General features: G+C 36.1%; 1 protein-coding gene across 6 annotated transcripts in view; it reads left to right on the forward strand.

The window, feature by feature from the left end:
* Positions 1-22,770, forward strand: part of LOC142337728 (gamma-aminobutyric acid receptor subunit pi-like) — a 107,765-nt gene that overhangs the window by 14,653 nt on the left and 70,342 nt on the right. Inside the window, exons 1-2 of one of the 6 annotated variants that reach the window (XM_075387188.1) lie at positions 5,398-5,807; positions 9,831-10,175. The exons of 2 other annotated variants lie outside the window; for them this stretch is intronic. The gene's annotated coding sequence lies outside the window, so the exon portion shown is untranslated. Of the gene's footprint in view, positions 1-4,637; positions 5,091-5,397; positions 5,808-9,697; positions 10,176-22,770 lie in introns of those variants that run through there. 3 more of the 6 variants (XM_075387190.1, XM_075387195.1, XM_075387189.1) reach the window with 3 other exon arrangements.

The following is a 22,770-nucleotide window of genomic DNA, read 5'->3' on the forward strand; positions in this document are numbered from 1 at the left end:
CACTTTATAGGCATTCAGAAAGCGCGAAACCAAACATTTTTTGTTTTTAAAGAAAAGAATATGGTTTTAACGGCTTCAACACCGTTTTCTCGCAAAATTTATTGGAGTTTTTTTTTCTGTAATTGCTTTTTTTGTAGTCGTATGAAAAAAGTCTGAATAATGACAGGTCTTATCTTATGGGGTTATAAGTGATCGTTTTACTGTTGTATTTGAAAATTTCAATTCAAATCTGAGTGTTCATCACTTTGGAACCAATTGCTTTCAAAAAGTATGAGCGTATTTTTTATGTTAGCCGCTTTTGTTGTTTTTTGTCTATTTGATACGGATTCTCATTAAGGACTGGTTACAATTCTTTTCTAGTGAAGTAGAATGAACTAGTTATTGTGTTAAGTTTAGGTTTTATTTGCGCTATTTAGACTTTATTATTGTCTTTTCTACAGATAGACAGCGAGTTTTGGATGTTATTAAAGCTTGTTGCGGTTATTTGATTTTGCTGTTCGTCTTTTTGCGTTTTCTTGATAATGGCAAATCTCCTCGGCCTTCTTAAGCGGAATAAGTCCACTGAGTGATTTGATTGGACCCATTTTTTTCATACAATAGTTATATTCGAAAAATACTCGAATTTTTAAAAGTTTTCTATTCCATCCTGATTTGGTTGTCAATTAAGCCGAAATGCGGATGAGCGGGGTCGAAACATTATGTGCGAACGCGCACGCTACCGAGTTTTTTTTTATAGAATAATACAAGGATAAGCCTCAAAGTACACTTAAGTGCATTCTTGTAATCCGCTCAGCATTCTCATGAATATCAGACAAGAAGCTGAGTTGCGTGTTTTGGAAGCGCTCAGAATGATTTTCAGTACAAGATTACTTGACATTCGGTTTTTGCGGTGCAGTATGAGACATTAAGAGTTTGGGGTTTTCAACAGTCAAATGAATATACTTGAAATGTTATATCAGATCCTGCATTTACTCGAAAAATAAGCAAAAACTCTAACCCTAATTGGTTGTGAAAACACTTGAGTTTTAATTTTGTACAATGACATAGTTTTTGTGGACGGGTAGTTAAGCTTGTATTGAGTAACTAAAATATGATGACCAAGATAGCTTTTTTTTCTGTTATATTAAGGTTACGTTTTATCCGTTCTTTTTCTTTGAACAGCTTCAAAATGCAATTTTTGTATAGCATTTGCCTTTAATTAGATCTTTTACCACAAGAGAAGCGGAAGTCTGTTTGAATTTTCAAAAATTAGAACGTTCAGCCCTGTGTATATTAGTGCTGTTTGTGGAAAGGGAGTCCAGCTACTTTATTGGCTTTCATTATTGAAACCTTGGTTTTTTCTTTAAACGTTTGACATTTTGAATTATAAGTGTATATCTATATACATTTTTTGCCAGGATCGATTAAACAGTTTTGAGCTTTCGAGATTCATTACTTCATTATCTAATAGACATCAACCCAGCGTGCTTTCTTGCAACTCAAATAGATATAAATGCAAATTTTGGTGGTTTATCCTCTTAATCTGGTTTTTTTGAAATTATTTTTTTAGTGAGTTTGTCCAGGGATATAAAAGTTTGTCAACGGAATTAAGCTAAGAATATCAAAAATTTGTCAATTCGGCAGGATATTGAGAAATGAAAAAAATTCTCGAAAACTAGCCACTATTTTAAAGAGAATCGAAAGGCCCAGTGTTTTTCGCTTTTAGTTCAGCTTCGTGCTCAAAGAGTGCCATAGTTACCACCTTATAACAGATTAAAAAGATTTTTCAAGCACAACCATTTGCAGAATTTTACACGGTCTCTATCTTTTTGTCCAAAACTTGTTCATCGTCTTGATCTCGTCTTGGCCAAAACCTACAGACATACTGTGCTAATCCATCGCACCAACTGGTCTGAAGCTCTCCAACATAAGATTCTTTCATATAACCCATTCTCTGTACTATTGTTTCTTCTTGTTCCTCAAAGGTTCATATCTAGAGTAGAGCAAGTATGAACAAGTAGAGCTTCTTGCCATCTTCTGTGACGCTTATTTTATTCACAAACAGCATTTGGTTGTTCCCTCTCAGCCTTCTCACATCCATAATTTTAAAAAGATTTCACTCTTTTTCTCTTGTCAAATTTGCGGTTGAAGGCCGATGCTGATATTGTTTCAGCTACGGGCCATTACTTTATACATTAGTGTTTAATCGGCTGTTTTTCCATTTAAAATCCCGTGGACAGCCGAATTCCAGGAAATTATTTGCGAATTCTGGTAGCGCAGCATAAGTAGATGTTTTTGCATTGATTGTGATGAAATGTTCTGTTTTCAATTAATTTAACAGTCATGAAATTCGAAACTGATGAGCGCTGTCCTTTAAGCAAATGACAAGTCTATCTGATCTATTATTATTATCATTATTATCATATTATTATTTATTATCTAATATATTGTATATGATTATCTGATATACAGATACGTCTAGATTATCTCATAAAAATTTTTGATTAATCCAATTCATTAAAAAGTCGCCCAACTCATTAAATAAATTTTCTTAGTGACGGAAGTGAAATTCCATCGGATAAGGTGTATCAATTACTTTTTTATCGCAAAATAAACAGAAGTTAAGAGAGAAGATGATAACTGATAAATACAGGATCACAGTGGAGTAGCACTCAGTGACTCATGTGTGACAAAAATATTGACTTTTTAGTATATTTTACCCTTATTCTACTGCATTATTCCTTTCGAATGAATCTTATAGATTACCTGATATACCTACATGCCTTGCGAGTTTATCAACAGTAAAAAGAAAAAAGACTGCTCGGCAATGTGCGCTCGCACATAATGTTCTGATCCCTGCTCATCCTAATTGTTGGCTTAATTATGTACCAGATGAAGAAGCGATAGAAAACTTTCAAAGATTTACATTTTGTTCAAAAGTAATTGGTGCATGAAAAATTAATCACTTCAAACTCAAAACGCTAACGGAACTAAATAATGCCGGTTTAGACGGCCGTACGATAAGCCATTAATGAGACTACGAGGCAAGACAAACAACAAAATCAAATAACAAAATCAAACATTAACTACGAATAAAACTCAATGTCCCTGTTTTCGAAAAACACTTTAAATAATTCAAAATAGCGTCACAAAAAATATTAAACAAACTATCTTATACTTCACTAAAAAATATGCGTTCCTGTCGTCCATTAGACCAGGCAGCAAGTGGACAAAAAAAGAAAAGTTATGGAAAACAGTGACGACAAATTCTATTTCATTAGAACTAAAATTGAACCTATCGATTGAGACTCAGCTACAAGTTGCAGAAAAATGGCAAAAACTAAAAAAATGCGATTTTGAAAACAAATATTTTTGAAAACAATAAAAAAAGCTTTCAACTACAAACTCTAAATCGGATAACTTTTAGCTCCCTAGGACCCAAATTGGACCTGTCATTAGTGAGACTAAATTATAAAACTATAAATAACAACAAATAATGAACTCCAACTTTCGAAAATTTTGAGTTCAATAAAATATTTGTTCATTGGGATTATACAATATTTGTTATACAAATTTTTTCATTTTTCCTCCTGTTTTATGTAAATATGATCTATATAATTGAGGAATATATTGAAATAATACTGAGCTTATAACAGTCCGTTAAATAACGCGAAAGAAACAAAAAATTGCGGAAACGTTTTTTTAATTGACAGCAAAATAACAAGAGATTTTTCAGTGTATAAACTCTTGATTAGACCAGCACTAACCGTGATATTTTGAGACCGATACTATTGGTACTTTAACGTAAGTATTAGTTCCAGCTGTTAGCAAAATAAATATTGTGAAAAAAATTAATATATCAAAAAATAAATGACGAGTTTTGATTAATTAGTCAGTTATATTTGAAAAATACCGACAAAATTTTAGTTCCACAACACCCATAAAAATTTGAAGTAAATTTAGATTTTATCAGTTGTCGCCAGGTTCGTACTTTCGGCAAATTTAAATAAAGTGCGCTATAGTGGAATAGTTTGTGCTTTTTTGTGAAAAAGGCAGAGTTTTGAAAAATTTAGCTCAAATGATTGCCAAAAGTTTGATTCAACCAGCTCATTAAGACTCCTCCGTATTTTAATTTACAAGCAATGACACTATTGGTAACATATGTTTTCAAATTTTAATTGACAAAAACTGATGAAAAATACGGAAAATGTAAACAAAAACAATTGAAATCAGTCAAATTTTCACAAAATTGCAAATCTCGATAACCCCGTGGAAAAACGAAATTAAAAAAATCCTTTTATTTTTTTATTTTGTGATGGACGGATTTTTTAGTGATACTACTTACAACTCTGTGCAATGAATATATCGATCGTGCAAAATTGACTGAACAAAAAACCCCTGTTGAGCATATAGTTCATCCTTCATCGAGGTAGTTCCGAACAAATATACATCTAATAAAGGTAATGACAAAAACCAAAAAGTTTCAGCGAAGCAATTCGCATCCCTCCAATTTCATAGGCGATTTTTGTCAGATCAAGACTCGTGCTCGTTATAACTAATAATGTTTTTTTTGGTAATCTTTCTCATGCTCAAGTTCTAAATTTTGCAAATATTTAGCAGAATATTCAAAATCGGTAAATGTGGAAGGGCAAGTTCCCATTTGTGACCCACAAACATGATCTCCCTGGATTTTCTGGTATTCAATGGCTCTATGAAAGACATTGCACCTGGTACTGCAGTAAAAGTCAGCGCCAACTTTAAGACCGTTCACAGTCGTAGCAAATTGGCTGCGATGAGACCGAATGCGCGGTCAAAACTCAGAAAAAAATTTCGTTGGGTTGCATTCGACAACGAGTCCGCGACTTTTAGTAGATCAAAGTTGTCCTGCATCATGCATCTCTTACAGTACCTGGTATGCATACCCTCGAATTGACCAAAGGTAACAAAATCTTATCCACCAAAAGGTAAAAAAGCCTAGAATTTTCATCGATGCATTATACGTTCCTGCAATCTTATGTTTAAATATTTCTAGATGGAAAACCAGACTCGTTTTGGTTCACAATTTAATCATCTCGTGTGATCAAGTGTCACAGTCGGAAAAGTCAAATCCGGTAAGTTACCTTTCAATAATAACAACTTTATAACGCTCATTAATTAATAAATGGCAGTAGATTTTCACCACTTCAAAAATGGTGGTGATTTAAAGAGCGCATTCTTTAGACAGATTATTATCGCTAGTCCGATAATTGCACCTCTAAATGTATGAAAAAGCTGATACTTGTACATACTTTCTGATTGACTTGAGACAATTAAGTTAATTATGTAAGAATTATAACTCAGAAATGATAACTTTTGAAGTTTGATGGTTAAAAACCACATTGATATGTACAACATGATCAAAGGCTTTTGTTTAAGCTTTAATGTTTGAGATTTTCTGTCGCCGTGCGTTTCATTCTTTGCTTACTTATTTTTTTTCAAAAAAAAGAAGAGAAGTGCTGATTTATCTTTCTTTGCGTCGTTAATTTTACTTGCTCATTAATTATTATTAACTCACTCATTTTGTAATTCTTTAACAATAGTAATAAAAATTTTATAAAAACGGGGAACAAAACACCAAAAAAAGGTTTTGCAACTTGACTTAATTTCAGTATGTCATTTCAGTAAGTTCAACACGCATAATTATGTCTCCACAACGTAATTATTTGTCACAACCAATCGGGTGCAAATTTTGTCACGGTTCGTGTAATAAAGTTCATAATTTATTAATTCAATTTACCTTATTGGATTACAGGAAAGTCATACAAAGTGAACTTGTTAAAGATAATGGGGTAAATTTCTGCACATTTTATTTGGCACATGCATTAAATTATGTCGCAACTCACTCACTTTTACGGCATAGCATAATGTGTGAAACATTAATTGTAACCACAAATAAGCTCTCTATTTTCCTGGAACTTTTTTCCCATTCAGTAATCGTGGCTTGGCCTTCCGAATTTTTTTTGCCGTTGCAGATTTTTGCGACAGTCTGGGACAATGTTGCGTAAAATATTTATTTCATGCGATGTCAGAAATTGACCACATAATTTTTTAAATTGTTCGCTTTATCGATGCTGTTAATAGCCTAACCTGTAAAGTTTATTTTACAACTTGCGACGTTTGTTTGGCAACTTGCAATACTGATACAAAAATTTGGGGCGATAAAATTATTGATCAATGAAATCATACTCTGGGTGTAATGGTAACAACGTTCTTTTTTATAAACTAAATACTGACTGAAAACTTTCAAGTGTTACCAGTTGAAGCAAACCTTGCAATAACTTGACGAGATTATTGTTGGAACATTCTCAAAGAATGTATAAGGAACTATATTAAAGGCTGACTTTTATTCTCACCGCATTCTAGAAAGAGAAATGAATACAATTAGAAAGCTTGTTAAGTGTAGAGTTCAAATCCAAAAGGATTTTTAAAAGCAAATTAAAAGCAAACTTTCAAAGCATTTTGCTTAAAGTACTCTTCCGAAAAAAATTCAAATATATTTTATGTTTTGTGACTTTTTCTTTTTTAATCTGATTAATTTTTATATGACAAGCTATCTTTCTGCTAGCCTACAAGTTTTGTGTACCTTTTTCTGCTGTAAACTGGGGCACAAAAAATTAATCTGAAAAAAGAACCAATTAATTCTTCAAAAATAAAAGCAGAAGCAATTAAAAGTAGAAGCATTTAAAAGTAATAATAGTGAAATTTTTAGGTTCCGTTTTTTCATCATTCTGTCTGTATACCTGTTTGGGTCTGAAAAAAATCAAATAAGATACTTCCGTGTAGTATGAAATTAAACGAAATTTCTGGGAGACCAGGATGCTGAGGTTAAAATATCAGTTTTTGTAGGTATGCAAATTTTGTGACTATTTTCTCCTTCTCAGATTTGTCACAAAAAAGCTTGCAATTGAAATTGGCCACACTTCATAAAACGCTTGTGCCCTAGATTTTTCTTGTTGATAATGTTGGAACTATGAGTATTGTTATGAAAAATTTGAACAAATAATTATGCAAAGCTCTTGATGTGTCAGTTTTGGCTTTTTTTGCAAATTAACGGTTGAATAATTTTGTCAGAAGCCTCAATGGGTTGATTTTACCAAAACTGAAAAATGATTAAAAAAACTAATAAAAAGACAAACCTAAAGTGTAAAAGATGATAAAAAGCTGGTTGTCGCCTATGCTCAACGAGCGCAAAACAAGACGACGGCGATAAAGATATTGGAAAAATTCCGCTTAAGATAAACCCGACAACTTGAGTTGTTTTCTCCTAACAAGGAGACACAAATCGACAGAAGTATTTGAATTAATATAAACGAAAAGTTGGTAAACATGGTGGGAAACTTCGTTAAGTTTGTTTTCTTAGGTTCGGCTTGTTCGATTTCAAACGTAAGAAATCGTTTGCATAGTTGGTTTGATAGACTCGTATGTTTGGTGTTAAACATAAGAAATTGTCTGTTTTTTGGTTTCTTAGATTCGGTACGTTTGGTGTGAAACCTAAGGAATTGTCGTTTTTTCAATAAGAAACTGGGACTGTTTTCTTGTTTATAACGTAGTTTGAAATGTTATGATAGGCTTCTTATGGCACGAGTTTCCGACATACCTTTTGGAGACTATGAAGCTAGCGGAACAAACATGATTTTTTTTATTTGTTTATCAAGTTAAAAATTTAACAGAATTTTTTGGTGGGCTTCCAGTTCATCAAATAACAATCACCGAGTCTTGATATGATCGTGAAAAATCAAACGCCCGCGTCCTTTTCTCATGATTTCCCTATACACCCCAAAGCTTACAAGTAAGTAAAAATTGAACGAACTTATTGGAAAATAGGAAGGTGGTATTCAAAGGATCACTTTATTGCTGCCCTGGTAGAGGTGCCATCCGGAAGTGACCTCTGATCAGACCAAATCCAACGCTCACGGTGTGTTCCCAGACAAAAATTACAGCGTTTGGTATTTGGTTCGAGCGCACAATAGTATGATCAGAGGTCACTTCGGTCTGGCAATTGTATGATCAGAGGTCACTTCCGTCGGGGCATGGTATGATTATAGGTCACTTTAGGATGGGAATGGTCTGATCAGAGGCGGATTCAAGTGCACATTAGTTTGATCAGAGAACATTTTGAGCTTAAATTTTTTTTCAATATTTGTTTTTTTACCGAGCGATGTCAGCTCAGCCAGAAGACAACAAAAAGCAGCATTCTGATCACAGACACATCTAAAGCCTGATGTCTTTGATCAAAACCAAAGGGGTGCAGCTGATATAACATGCCAGTCCCCTTAGAAGTAATTTTTTTTACCTGTAGAGTACGACGTTTTATATAGAATGCTGTCTAAATTCATGCATTGAGTTTGAAATATGCACTAATGTTTACTAAATGAATTTTTTCGCAGCAGTTGCTGAGCAATAACACTATTATAATGGTCTTTTCTTTAGATGAATTTAATAATGCAAACATCAATTTTTATGAAATGAATATATTATAACAAAATTCGTGCGGTGAGGTGATTTTGAGCGCGCAATAGACTGATCAGAAGTGACTTATGAGCGCACAATAGTCTGATCAGAAGTGATTTTGAGCGCACAATCGTCTGGACGATTGTCTGGGTCTGGTCTGTGCCATGGTTGCACAATCGTCTGGACAATAGTGTGATTTTGGTCTGATCAGAGGTCCTTTCCGTCTGGAAAGGTCTGATCAGAGACAGTTTGGAGCGCACTTGGTGCGCACACTGTGTTTTGAGCGCACTTTACTCTGATCAGAGGATACCTTGGTCTGGGATGGTCTGATCAGAGGTTACTTTCGTCTGGCACGGTCTGACCAGAGGTCACTTCCAGATGGCACCTCAACCTGGGTGTCTTTCTTGCTTTGGGATATGAAGCGACCCGTTTTTTACACTTGATTTTATAGCTCTTAAAATGATTTTACTCTGGTATATAGGTGTACTACTTAAATGACGTTGGAAACGAAAGCAAACTTATCTGACCGGTCAACAGGATTTTATTCCGATCTTTGACCTAAAGTTACCCAATAATTGTTAAGAATTTTCTTTGAGAAAGCAATTTTTAAAGGAGCCTAATTTTTATGTCGTCAATTAGTTGCAAATGAAGCATAAATTCATCAAAGGTCCATAAATTTCGTAAATAATACAAAGTAACGCTTGAGCTCACATTAGATGATTTGTTTCCTATTCTTTCAAACAAAACTTGAAACCTAATTTATCCAATTTTTCACCTGATTGAAGTCCCAGACAGAATTGAACTTCCCAAATTAACTGAAGCAATTATCCAGTCGTTCACCTCTAGTACGTCACGCGGTCAGATGATAATTTGTGGTATTCGGTTTTCTGAGGGTCAACTTGTTTGTAGAAAGAGCACAGGTATCGCAAAGCAGTATAAATGAATCTAGTGCACTGCGCTGTGTGATTTTTTTTATTACTCTGTTTTCCTTCGTTTTCAAATAACATTTGTATTTCCGTTAAAACTCATATGTTAAACGTTTTTCTTATAAAAAAAGCACTTCTAAAAATCATGTTTCCAATCATTTTTTGGTTTGTGTGTGTGTGTGTGTGGGGGGGGGGGTATGGAGAGGGCATGCAGATTTTTTTGTGATTTTTGGCTAATATTTTTCAATTTGATTTTTTTGTTTGTTTATTTTTTAACATTACTAATTTTCTCCGATATTTCTGGCCGAAAAGAAAACTTTATCGATTAATTTACCTTTTGGGATAAACTTTTTTGCGACAATCTTTCAATATATTTTAAGATAGCCTTCTGGCATCGACTAGGATTCTCAATATTCGGACTGCAATTTACCCTAGTTATTCGGCTAAATGGATTTGATTTAAAACAGCCTCTTCCTCTACCCATCTCTCACCTTTTTCCACTTATCCATATTCATCCATCCATCTAAGTATTTATCTGGTGCATCTCTTTTTTGAGCACTTGTGGGCATTAAGTCTGGATTAGACAGAGCTCCTCAGACTAAATTGACCCAACAACCCAATATCACCCTTCTCAACCCAATCACCCAAACGCAATCAAACTGATCTCTTTTTTTTACGCTCATTACTCTAACGCACAGATTATACACGCAATACTAGATTACCCTTTAGCTTGGTGAGCACAGACACAGATCAGACGTTGAAGGTCGTTCAAAAATACAGGTAAGGAAACTAATTATATTCAATAAATTTAACCTAAGTTGCGGTATGCGAACTTTCATGGCTTATAGCAAAATTTCATCGTTTACTTATTTATTTTTTGTTTTCCGAAATTGGGGAGACTTTCCTGAGCATTTATAAATTTTGTTGGTCAGCTATTAAAAATAGGTATAGCTCGCCTAATCTGTGCTGTTTGAAAGACCAGCCTACAAACTCAGCGATAGTTTCAAAATGTCAAGTCTTATCAAAAACTCAAATTGACAAAGGACTTTTAGTCATAGTCTTTCAGTTCTTCAGTAAACGTTCTTGATGTTTGATTATATTTAACAAAAGACAAGACTTAAACTACTACACTAAGTGGCACATAGGACTAAAAGTAACAATTGATTTTGTTTTTATATCTCTAAAAGTACGTTAAATTTTTTCTACTTGGTAAGTTGGTTTTAGCAGTGCACCGAATAAAGAAATCTTTGTTGCTGAAATTTGAATTTTGGGATTTAGAGAAAACAAGTGGAATTGATCTTACACCATGTAATTAGACTGTTTTACAACCCCGTTGATTTTCTCGCAATAGAAAGATCGGAAAAACAATCCTTACAGAAAACTAAACAAGACGGCTACTGCGAGTCTGTTGGTAGCACAGAATGCTCTAACATACCACTGAAGGTTGCAAAAACAACTTTTCTGTTCTGTCAGAGAAAGCGTTGGGAGTTTCTGAAAGTAACTTATACAAATTAGATAGAACTCAGACAAAAAAGAAAACTTCAACAAATTCCAGAAAAATAATGCCAGGATTGTCACTGTTCATTTAGATCTTTTTTTGTTTTTTTTTTCATCTCTCCGAAAACTAGGCAAGATTTGTTGAGGCAATTGTATTGGCAACTGTAATTTTAACAGAAAACTTTGAATTATATTTTTTAAGAATTTTTTAAACCTAGATTTCTCAATAGCACAATAGGACGATTAATTCTAAGAGCACAATATGACAATTAGTTTTTAAAAATCTCAAAGACGTGTAATCGTTGAGACTTAAAATTACATTTTTTTTGTTTTGGACTTATCTGCTGCAATTTGTAGCAAATAATAGGTCATTTTCTAATTTTGTCATGATTTCTGACATTTTTGCAATCTGCCTCTATCTGTGTCCAACATTTAAACAGACCAAATCTCTCAAACTAACTTTCTCTCTCTCTTTTGTGTGTGTGTGTGTTTCACACACACATACCACTCACATAGCAAACAAAAAGACAATCATTCACACCCCTACAAGCGGGAAAATTAAAAACAAACACAGAGAAACGAACACTAATGTTTCCTTTTTGGTATCTGATCTTTACTTTCAAGGTTCCTCAATATCCATTTATGTTTTGATTGTTTTTTCTGTTCAAAACGTAGTATAGGTGAGATAATTGCATCGCTAAATGTGAAAATGACACCAAAGTCTACAATCAATTTTCTGAAGTTTTTCGAATTATTGTGTATTTTTTAATGCTGTAGGAGCATAAGGGGACAAATGTTTATCAAAATCCCGCTGATGTGTTTTTGCCGTGATATAGAAACACAGTTTTGGTCACATTTAAAGCCGCAATTTAAAGCAAACATAAAATAAATTATGGGTTTTTTCTTGACAGTTTTTGCGCTCTGCATCTTTTTGTGTCTAAAATCTTTCTAAAATTTACTCTCTTTTTTTCTCTATCTCCCAATACATACTACGTACATTACAAATAAGCTAACCTGTTTTTGCGTCCAAAAAAGAGCGCGCACACAAAAACACGCACCAACACATATACAAACCTCGCCACCAAAAAGAAACAATTTTTAATATTTACCTTTTTGCAACTGATTTTCAATCAAAGTTCGTCACCGTTCATTTATGTGCTGGTTATTTTTTCTGAGCAACTGAGGTTGTACTTTTGTAGGCAAATGTAGCGGTCATCTCGAAAATAACATTAATAACTGAGCTGAAGTTCTTGAAGTTTTTCAAAATTATTTGTCACTTTCGATTTTTCATAAGCATTATCGGCGCAATCGTTCTTTTCTCCAAATCTCGCAGATGTGTTAACAGATATGGTTCTCATAAACAATATTATGATATTGAGTGTTTGAACCGGCAGTTTTTTAACACAATTTTTAAACATTTCTTTCTAACTTTTTCTAATTTTTTATTATATATAACTATTATTTCTAAGTTTTCTCACTCTGCCTCTGGTCGTGTCTATCTTGTATGGGATTGTTGAAAAGGTTTTTGTTCTGCATAGCTGAAGAGCCTTGGCAATCAGTAAGTTCATATTTTAGCTCTTTCACTATGTGAAGTAAGATTATTAACTCTCATATATCTATGTTTCCTTACACCAGAGGAAATTAGTGCGAACCATCGACTCTGACAATAAAAAATACAACTAAAGAAGTCAAGAAAAGATTTCCTTTTTCAATAATGTATTTGGTTGATTTGATGTTCATTAACCAATCTTTTACACGTCTCCAAAGTTTTGGAAATACTCAAAAGTTTTGGAAATATTCAAAAGGAAAGAGAGTGGTGAAATTTGCGCAATTTTTTGTAAAACAATCGTTGAATTTGGAAGCAAATTATTTTAGCTTACACTTTACAATTTCAGAGATCTTTTTTGCCATTTTTGGTATCTATAATTTGCCCGAAGTCTGTAGTTTTCTATAAACAAATTTTTGGTACAGAAAAAAGTGTTTTATACAATATTTTTTAACCAGCAGAAAACAGAGGGACGCAAAGACGTGTTTTTAAACAAAATTTTGACACTACATTTCTAAAAAAAACTATTTAGTATCCGTGAAGAAACTTTTCAATCTGTAAATTCATATTTTGGTTTTTTCACTCTTCGAAGTAAAATTATGTTTGAGGAAATAGGAAAATTTAATAATTTCTATGTGAACGGAAAAAGAAAAATTCTTCTTTCCAAAAAAATTCATTTTTTAAACGAGGAATTTTGCAATCAGTAAACGATGTAGCTAATCATTTCACGGAAATGCCCAAAGACGGGAAAAAATTAGGCCTCAGAACAATCTCAATATACAGAGGAGTGAAAAAGTTTTTTTATGTTTTTCCAAAAAAAAAATATGTATTAAAGTTTTCAACCTGTCAATACATGAGCTCTCTAACTCTCATTTCTCTGTTTCATCATACCAAAGGAAATTACTGTGAACTATCGGCTACGACAAAAAGATACAAACAAAGAACAAAAATTTATTTTTATTTCAATAATGAATTTGGTTAATTTGATGTTCGTTTCATGACAAACAGTTCTTTTCACGTCTCGGTTTTGGAAATACACAAACGGATAGTTCTGGTGAACTTTGTGGAATTTTTGTAGAACAAACCTAGAATTTGTAAATAAATTTTTTCAGCTGACAGTTTACATTTTCAAAGATCATTTTTAGCCATTTTTGAGATCTATAAATTGCCCGAAGTCTTCAATTTTCGAAAAAAAAAAATTTGATATTGAGAAAAAGTCTTTTGTACGATAGTTTTTAACCAGCAGAAAAGTGTTTATTAAACTAAATTTTGAGACAAAATTTTTAAAAATTTTTTGAAATGTTAGGTCATCTGGTTCAAATTATTGGTTTTTAAACTTGAAAATATAAATTATTGCTGACAAATCTCGATGAAATCGAAGTTTTTTAATAAACACTTTTCGTTTGTTTCTATCTCAAATTTGGGAGCTATATGTCACCCCCAATGCAAATGCGCACGGGCGATGTTTTTCCTTCTCAATTTTTCAATTTTGCCTCCAAAACTTTAAACGGTTCCCCCTCTTCAAATTTGAGAGAGGTTTATATATAAAGCAAAACTTGATTGTGGGGGCTACAATATGTTACCTTTCTTTTTTTTACGACGCGTAAACAAAAAGTGGAATTTGGACTGAAGAAAAAGGCCAGGGTTGCGTATATTTTGCCCAATTTTGAAAAAGTGTTGGAACAATTACACAACTCAAGTTGTAAAATTTACTCTCAAAAAGGATGAAGTCCACACAATCAAAAGATTTGCTTTCTAAAAGCAGCCAAATGAAGATTTTAAAAAAATCATTGTAAAAGTTTTTGCGCTTCTCATTTCTTCTTCATTCGCACGTATGGCGCATGCATGTATGATATAGTACGTATGTTTCTTCAGAGAACCTGTTAACCTTGTTTATAGTTATTCTGAATGATGCTTTCTGTTTTACATCTTTCATAAATACATCCAAAAAACTGTTGAGATCTTTCATGATCTAGAAGAATTTAACCGACTGCAAAGAAAACAGTTGCGGCTGCTCAAGAATCTCAGCGGAACCGATATATCACAGCCTGGTTCTCGAGCTTTACGCCGGCCTGGTTCTTCACAGGGTTCGAATGACCAACAAATTCGTAGAAATAATTAGTTGCTTGGACGTATTAAAGGACTGTAATTTTAATTTTGTTGATTGAATTTAAGAAAATCCTTAGTGATAGTCTATGTTCAATCTCGTGCTGAAGTTGGTATGGTTTTAGCCAGTGTTAGTGATGTTGCTGTTGCTAACTTCTCGTCAAGTAAGCGCAACTAACTTAAAACTCGCAAGATCTAGCAAAACTTGGCAAAAATAGACTAAAGTTGTTAGAGAATCCAATTTTAGTCAATCTGAGAGCCACCTGCTCTGTATAACAGTTTCTAATGGTTCTAAGTAAAATTCAGTTTTACTAATCAAACAATTCGGTTAAGTAAATAAGCAAATATTTATCATTTATAACATCATTGCTACTTGTTCTGATTGGTTAATCAAGAAAATGATTTAGGTCATTGTGTACATAGTAAATGTCAAATTACTGCAATTTTTTTTGTTGACATAAGCACGGATGGTTATAACGTAGCTCTAAATGCCTCGAATGTACGGTATTTGACCTTTAATGATCACCTGAAATATCATAAAGTAAACAACTTAAGAATTTTAACAATAAATGACAAAAAATCGAAAAATGCCAATTTTGTACCATATAAGTGCTAATAGCCACACTTTTGGGTCTGATTCAATAACGTTTGTTGGGTCCAGAAGTACCCAAAAATCAATATTCCTTAAAATATTTTTGATATTGAGAAAAAGTCTTTTGTACGATAGTTTTTAACCAGCAGAAAAGACCGACAGACGAATAGAAGTGTTTATTAAACAAAATTTTTAGACAAAATTTTTGAATTTTTTTTGAAATGTTAGGTCATCTGGTCCAAATTGTTAATTTTTAAACTTGAAACTCTATATAATTTTCGACAAACGTCGATGAAATCTTACTTTTTTACTAAACATTTTTCGTTTGTTTCTATCTCAAATTTGGGCGCGATATGTTACCTTGTTTTCAATCTAGGAAACACCATCGTAAAATACTGGCCCTAACTTCACGACTGGCCGTTTTAGCTCTCCATGTGCCATTTTGACTCTCGCTGATCTCAAAACACCATTGTTGCCAGTGAAGATCTCATTGATTCGTACCAGTTTGTACTGGCAGCGTTTCACAGAGTCATCTACTAGCCACACTAACTCGCCTTCTTTCAGGTTTCGCACATGTTCTTTTGACCAATTCGATCTTTGGTTCCATTGTGGAAGGTATTCACGAGTCCATCTTTTCCAGAGCATGGTAGCGTTCACTGGAACGCTACCAGGTCATGGTAGCGTTCACTGGATGACATGAATGGTGCACTCACGTTCTCTCGTTCTAGCAAGAATTGATTTGGCGTGAGTGCTGTCAAATCTTCAGCGTCGTCACTTACTGCTGTCAGGGGTCTTGCGTTGAGTGTTTGTTCCATAAGACACATTGAGGTGCTGAGTACCTCATCAATGAAGCTTCGATTGTCCAAGATTGCAGTCTTGACCTTCTGGCAACTTTGAACCAGTCTTTCCCAGTTTCCACCAAAGTGAGGAGCTCCGGGAGGATTGAATTTCCAAACAATCTTTTTCTGTGCTAAGTCACTTTCAATCTTGGCTTATTCCCTCTCGTTCATGAATATTTTCAGCTCGTTGGCTGCTCCAACAAAATTTGTTCCGTTGTCGCTGATGATGGTACTTGGGTACCCACGTCCTGCAATGAAACTTGTCACAACAGTTAGACAGGACTCGGTGTCCAATGACTGTGCGACTTCGATGTGTACTGTTCTCGTTGTCAGGCAAGTAAAGAGGCAGCACCACCTTTTCAAGGTACGTCGAATAAACTTCACTTCAAAGGGCGCGAAACAGTCTACACCGGTATGAGTGAATGGGAACACATGTTCATCAAGTCGTTCTCGGGGTAGGTCTGCCATCGGTGGGTGGATTGGGTTGGCGTTTTGTGTGTCTCCATTTGAAACACCTCGACTTGATTTTTCTTAATGCATTTCTCAATCTGATGATCCAGTGCTCTTGTTGAAGCAAATTTAACACATTTTCTGTGTCCTCATGTAGGTTGTCACGATGTGCTTTATCCAGCAGAATTTGTACGACTGGATGTTTTGCTGTCAATAATATTGGGTGTTTTGCATTGTAATCAAAGTTTGAATGCTTCGGTCGGCCTTTCACTCTAATTGTTCCATCTTCCTCTATGAATGGTGACAATTTGGCAAAGTTCAATGATTTTGAGATTTCTTTGCTGTTGGCTATCGACTTTGAAACATTCGGGAAGCTTTCGGTTTGAACAAATCGAAACAGTTTTTGTTCTGCTTGATGGATTTCGTCTGCATTGAGGGGTCCTTTCTGCTTCGTCGTGAACCTCATGCAGTAGACAATGAATTTTCTAATTCTGTTGAAAGTATTGTATCGTCTCCAGTCAAATAGTTGGTCTAGTTCAGTTTCTGTGGCTAGACTACTAGTAACATGCTCAGCTTCAGCTTCGTTCACTTGGCACCACGGCTTTGGCCACTTCTCTTCATCTGTCTGGAGCCAAGACGGCCCGTTTAACCAACGGAATCCTTGGGACCTTCGATGGACATCCCTTTTGTGCCAATATCTGCTGGGTTTTCGATGCCTTTGACATGTCTCCATTGGTCCCTGGAAGTATTTTCCTGTATTCCTGCTGCCCTGTTGGCAACAAACACTTGCTGTTTCTTGTGAGCTGACTGTAGCCACTGTAAGACTGTTGATGAATCGCCCCAATCATAAATTTTGTCAGTTCTGATTTCCTGTTCCCTCAAAATCTTCCTCCTGAGACCAACTCCGTAGACTGCGGCGTGAAGTTCTAACTTCGGAATCGTCTGATAGGTACTACACGGCATTTTCCTGTCACATAGGCGCGTTTCAACGTTGACTTGTCTTGCAGATATGCCACGATGCACAACGCTTCCTCTGACGCATCTGTGAAAACGTGTAGTCTCATATTTGTACATCCGTTTTCGAAATAAAGTCAATTTATCCACATCGTCCTTATTTCTCACAACTCAGAGCACCAGTCACTGAATAGTTTTGAGTGTTCTGCTGATCCAACTCTTGGTCCCATGCTTGTCCCATTGCTGCCCAAATACTTGTTTGAGTAGAAACCGCATTCGTATTGTGAAGGGTGAACATATCCCATATGGGTCGAACACTGCTGCGACAAAGCATAAGAGAATTCTCTGAGTTTTTTTGCTGGAACTTCTTGCTCAGCTCTACGACAGACTATGAGACTATCTGTGTCTACATTCCAGTTCAGTCCAAGGATTGATGATGATTGTGGTTCGGCCTCGAAAGTTTTCACAATTATCATTGATCTGTGTGCCTCTGGGATTTGTGACTTGACTTCTTCGTCACTTGCTATCCATTTCGTCCAGCTGAATCCACCTCTGCTAAGGATCTCTCTGACTCTCTGGTAGATTTCAATCGCTTCTTGGGTTGTTTTGACTGACTTGAGGAAGTCGTCTAAGTAGAAGTTTCGCTGGACAGCTTTCACAAGATTTTCCTCATCTTTCGCAATATCTTTCGCCACTTGATGCAAAGCGTAATTTGCACAAGTCGGCGAGCTCTTCGCCCCAAATACTTGTCGTGTAAACTCGTAGACTTCTATCCTCGGCTCTGGATCTTCACGCCAGAGAAATTGTAAGCATCGGTTGTCATCGCCTGGGACAATTACTTGAAGAAACATCGCTTCTATGTCGGCTGAAAGTGCTATTTGATGTTCTCGGAAGCGAAAAATAATTCCGATCAGACTATGCAACAGGTCCTGTCCGGGTAGAAGTTTGTGGTTTAGGGCTACACCATGGTACTTTTCTGTCGCGTTGCACACTCTTCTGACTTTCTCGGGTTTTTTTGAGGGTGGATGACAGAATGATGTGCAATTACCATTGCAGCTTGTCTCTGGTTTCGTTCCATTCAACCTGTTGGTCTTTGCGGACATAACCAGCTTTGACATCAGTGTCATTGGTTTTCTGATAACCTTTTTGCAACAAATCATCTTTCTTTAGGCGTTGTTCTAGGGTCTCGAGTCACCCCATAGCAGAGTAGAAGTTATTTGGTAACTTCAATTCCTGTTCTCGCCATAGTAGTCCAACTTCGTATCTTTCACCGGTGAATCGAGTTCTTTTCACCAATGATTTGATTGCTCTCTGTTCGTCTTTCGAATGACCGGTGACATCACAGTTTTAGACTAACTTGTCCTCTGATACTGAGGTTGCTGTTGTAGCAAGAGTTGCTGCCTGTTTCGCTGGTAGCGGACCACTTAAGGCCCATCCTATTTTCGATTTTACTGCCCATGGTGCTGTTTTTTTGTCTGACGTCTTGAACTCTAATGGGTGTTGGATGTTGTAGCAGTCTTGTCCAAGAATTACTTGAACTTCGTTTAGATTGTACCTCTAATTTGGCAAGTTCTTCAGATGTGGGTAGCGATCTTTCAACCCCTGCAGATGTACAATCTGGTCACCCAACTTCAGTTTCTCGTGAACATAGAATTGCACTGTTTTCAATTTTTGAGACTTCTCGTGCGCTGAAACTGCTATCGGCACTAATTCCGTCTTAAGATCTTGTGATCCGTGGATTCATGCTACTGACAAAGACGCTTTTTGGTCTTGCAGATGCAGTGTAGGTAAAATTGACTTGTCCACGAATGAGATTGAGGATCCGTATTACACATTGCCAGCACGCTCAGGCTGTGGTTTCCATTCACCAGTTTTACACGCACTACAGGGTTTCCTTGTGTGATCATTGTTGCTACTGCTGTCGTAGCATCTGAGGCACTTGTTGTAGCCTCCTTCTTTGAGAAGTCACTGTGGAAAAGTTTGTTGTGTCGTCGTCCACAATTGGGCACGATGCAAGTTCTGCTTTTGCAATCCTTTGAACGATGCCTAGGTCTCAAGGAATTGAAACACTGTCTGAACTTCTGCACATGTTCTCGTCGCTCGTTCAGTTTCATTGATTTATATTTCTCGCAACTCCAAATGGCGTGCTGTGCATCTTTGAACGGACATTCTGAATCCTTTGGTGTGGTAGAATCATCAGCATTGGATGCAAAATACCAGTTTTCGGTTTCTCTTGGTTTTGAAACTTAGGGTTTGTTTGGGCTAACAAGTCTTCATGTATGAAAGCACTTGATTCTAACCAGTCTGTGAAAACAATCAAGTTTTCTGCTAGTAGTCGACAATCCTGTGGATGCCGTGGCCACTGCTCTTTAAGTTGAGGGGAAAGTTTTCTGGTTGCTGAACTCAGAACTCCCTCGGACTCCAGATCATGCCGAAATCCGAGTCGAGTCAAAACGTTAACGGTGTTTGTGACTACGTTTGAAAAATGAACGATGCTACTGGAATCATCGTCTCTAACTGGAGGATGTGTGTATATCTTCTTGAGTTGAGATTCAACAATGACTGTCGGTCTGCCAAACTTTTTGCAGAGAATATCACAGGCTTGATAGTATGCCTCTGAGCTAAAACGCAGTCCAGAAATTGCAGCTTTCGCCTGACCAGTGAGGTTAATCTTCAGATACTGCGTTTTCTCTGTATCGCTCAGCCGCTTTTGATACACAATGACATCTAAAAGTTCTGCCCATTCGGGTCACTCCAAGGGGTTTCCCGAGAATTCCTTTAGCTTGAGTCTTAGTAATCCTCTTTGGTCACCAATCGGTTGGATAATTACTTGAGGGTGTCTTGACTCACTATTATTTTGTTTGGTTTTCCATCGATCTGTTGCGAGAGTTGTGCTTGGGACTCTGGCTTCTCTGCGTGTTTGGGAACGCTGACGGTCCCTGTTGCTGGAACGCCGTCTTGCGCAAAAATGCCTGTGAATCTGTTACCCTAACTGATTTAGGGATTTTGGTTTCTTGAAAATACTCGAATCTTGCAGTTGCGCTGAGAAAAGTCCTGCACCCGGTAGGTCCAGAATAGGGCCAGAGTGTTGGGCCACTGAATTTGCCCAGCCTCCAGTTCTTTCTAGATTGCGTCTTGATCCAACACTTTTTAAGTTGTCTAACTGTGACCCAGATGCTCTTGAACTTCCTTTTGTCAGTTCAATTTCCATGCGTCTTTGCTCTTCGTAGGCTTCAGCTTTCTTTCTTTTGTTTTCATGCTCTCGTTCATGTTGTCGCAAACGTAGCTCGTCTTCTTGTTGTTGCAATTTTAGACATAATTCCTGTTCATGTTGTTCATTTCGTCGACGTAGTTCCATTTCCTCACGCTCCTGCTCTAACTCCAACTGCCGCTCTTGCAGTCGTTGCTCTGTTTCTTTCTTAGCTCTTAGGTTTTCGAGCTCCATTTCGTCAATCTGTCGTCCTCTCAAAGATCGCAAGTTGACAATACTCGGTTGTTTTCTGCTCCTTGTGTAGCAGAACGCCTTGAAGAGACCTCGACGTTCTCTTCAGCTTTCTCTACTGCTCTAGTTCCTGTATCAATTACGGTCTCGTTTGGTTTTTTATAACTAGCCGATGTGGACGACACTAACGATGTTTGGTTTCCACATCCCGTGCTCTGCCCCTACTGCTTGATCAGGTCTCAATAATGACTCCTGATACTGCTGAAATACACAAGCTCTCGGGAGCATTATTATTGTTTTATCGTTTCAATCAATTCTGCTTAGGTTTCATCTAGCTTTTCGACTAATCGTTCCAACTGATTACACAATGTCGGTTTTTTGGAGTCGCAGTTTTCAGTTTTAAACTCCTCCTCCAAACTTGATAGTTCACTCTCAATTGAGTGAGCAATTTTCACAGTTTTGTATGCTTGAAATGTGTCTTCACAATAACCGACGAATTCTGTGCGAAATTTTTCAATGTCTCGGAGAAATGGTACTTCCTCAACTACCCATCTGAAATCTTTGCTCTTTTATTCTAACATAAGCCTGGCGCCATTGTCGAAAGCTTCTAAATACTTTGATTTTAATAGTAAAGTTTGCTGCTTACTGTTGGCTTCTAACTTGTCGTACGACTCGATATGCACTTTCGGCAGTCATTGTTTTGTTTTGTGTCAGGTAGCCTTCTTGCCCGGTGAGGCGTCTGGAGAACAATTTGAGTAGGTCAGCTTCCTCCTTCTTCAGTCGACCACTCGTCTTTTAATCAACTGTTTCCAGTGTCTTCTGGGATTTTTGCCAGCCATCGTAGAGATTTCGTTCTGGTCCACCAAATTGAATCGAAGTTGCGTTGATTATCGTTTTGTTGTTGATGTTCGGGTCCGCGGACCAAATGTTGCGGCTGCTCAAGAATCTTAGCGGAAACGATATATCACAGCCTGGTTCTCGAGTTTTACGCCGGCCGGGTTCTTAACAGAATCGATTGACTAACAAATTCGCAGAAAAATTTGTCGCTCTGACGTATTAAAGGACTGTAACTTTAATTTTGTTGATTGAAGTTAAGAAAATCATTAGTGATAGTCTATGTTCAATCTCATGCTGAATTTTGTAAGGCTTTAGCCAGTGTTAGTGATGTTGCTAACTTCTCGTCACGTAAGCTCAATAAACCTAAAACTCTTAAAATCTATCAAAAAAGAAAAAAAGACTAAAGTAGTTAAAGAATAAATTTTAGACAATCTGAAAGCCAACTGCTCTGTATAACAGTTTCTAATGTTTCTAAATACAATTCAGTTTCACTAATCAAACAATTCGGTTAAAGTAAATAAGCAACTATTTTTCATTTATAACATCATTGCTACTTGTTTCTGATTGGTTAAACAGGAAAATGATTTAGGTCATTGTTTACATAGTAAATGTCAAATTACTGCAATAACTACTTTTGTTGACATAAGCAGGGATGGTAATTAAACAGCTCCAAATGCCTTGAATGTATGGTGTTTGACCATTAATGATCACCTAAAATGACATAAAATAATTAACTTAAAAAATTTAACACTAAATGATCATATATCGAAAAAGGCCAAATTTGCACCATATAAGTGCTAATAGCCGCACTTGTGGTCTGATGCCATAACGCTCGTTGGGTCCATGAGTAGCATAGAGGTAACCCTAACTGTGTGCACTAACCTCGGATTGCTCAGATTTTTTCTTCCAAAAATCGTGGGGGGGAGTTGTAGAAAATTTCAGTCCCAACTCGCAAAAATTTTCTGTTTTTGAGTTTCGACAAATTCTAAGTTTTTCTCAAAAATTATTTCTTGCTGTCTGATGGTTTTTATAGCTGATTTGAAGGGGCGCCAACAAAAACAACAAACAGAGGTTAAATTCTATATTCTCATAATTGTTGCCAGAAAACGGTC

This window comes from Convolutriloba macropyga, chromosome 4, assembly GCF_964194025.1.
Source record: "Convolutriloba macropyga chromosome 4, txConMacr16.3, whole genome shotgun sequence".
NCBI classification, from domain to species: domain Eukaryota; kingdom Metazoa; phylum Xenacoelomorpha; order Acoela; family Convolutidae; genus Convolutriloba; species Convolutriloba macropyga.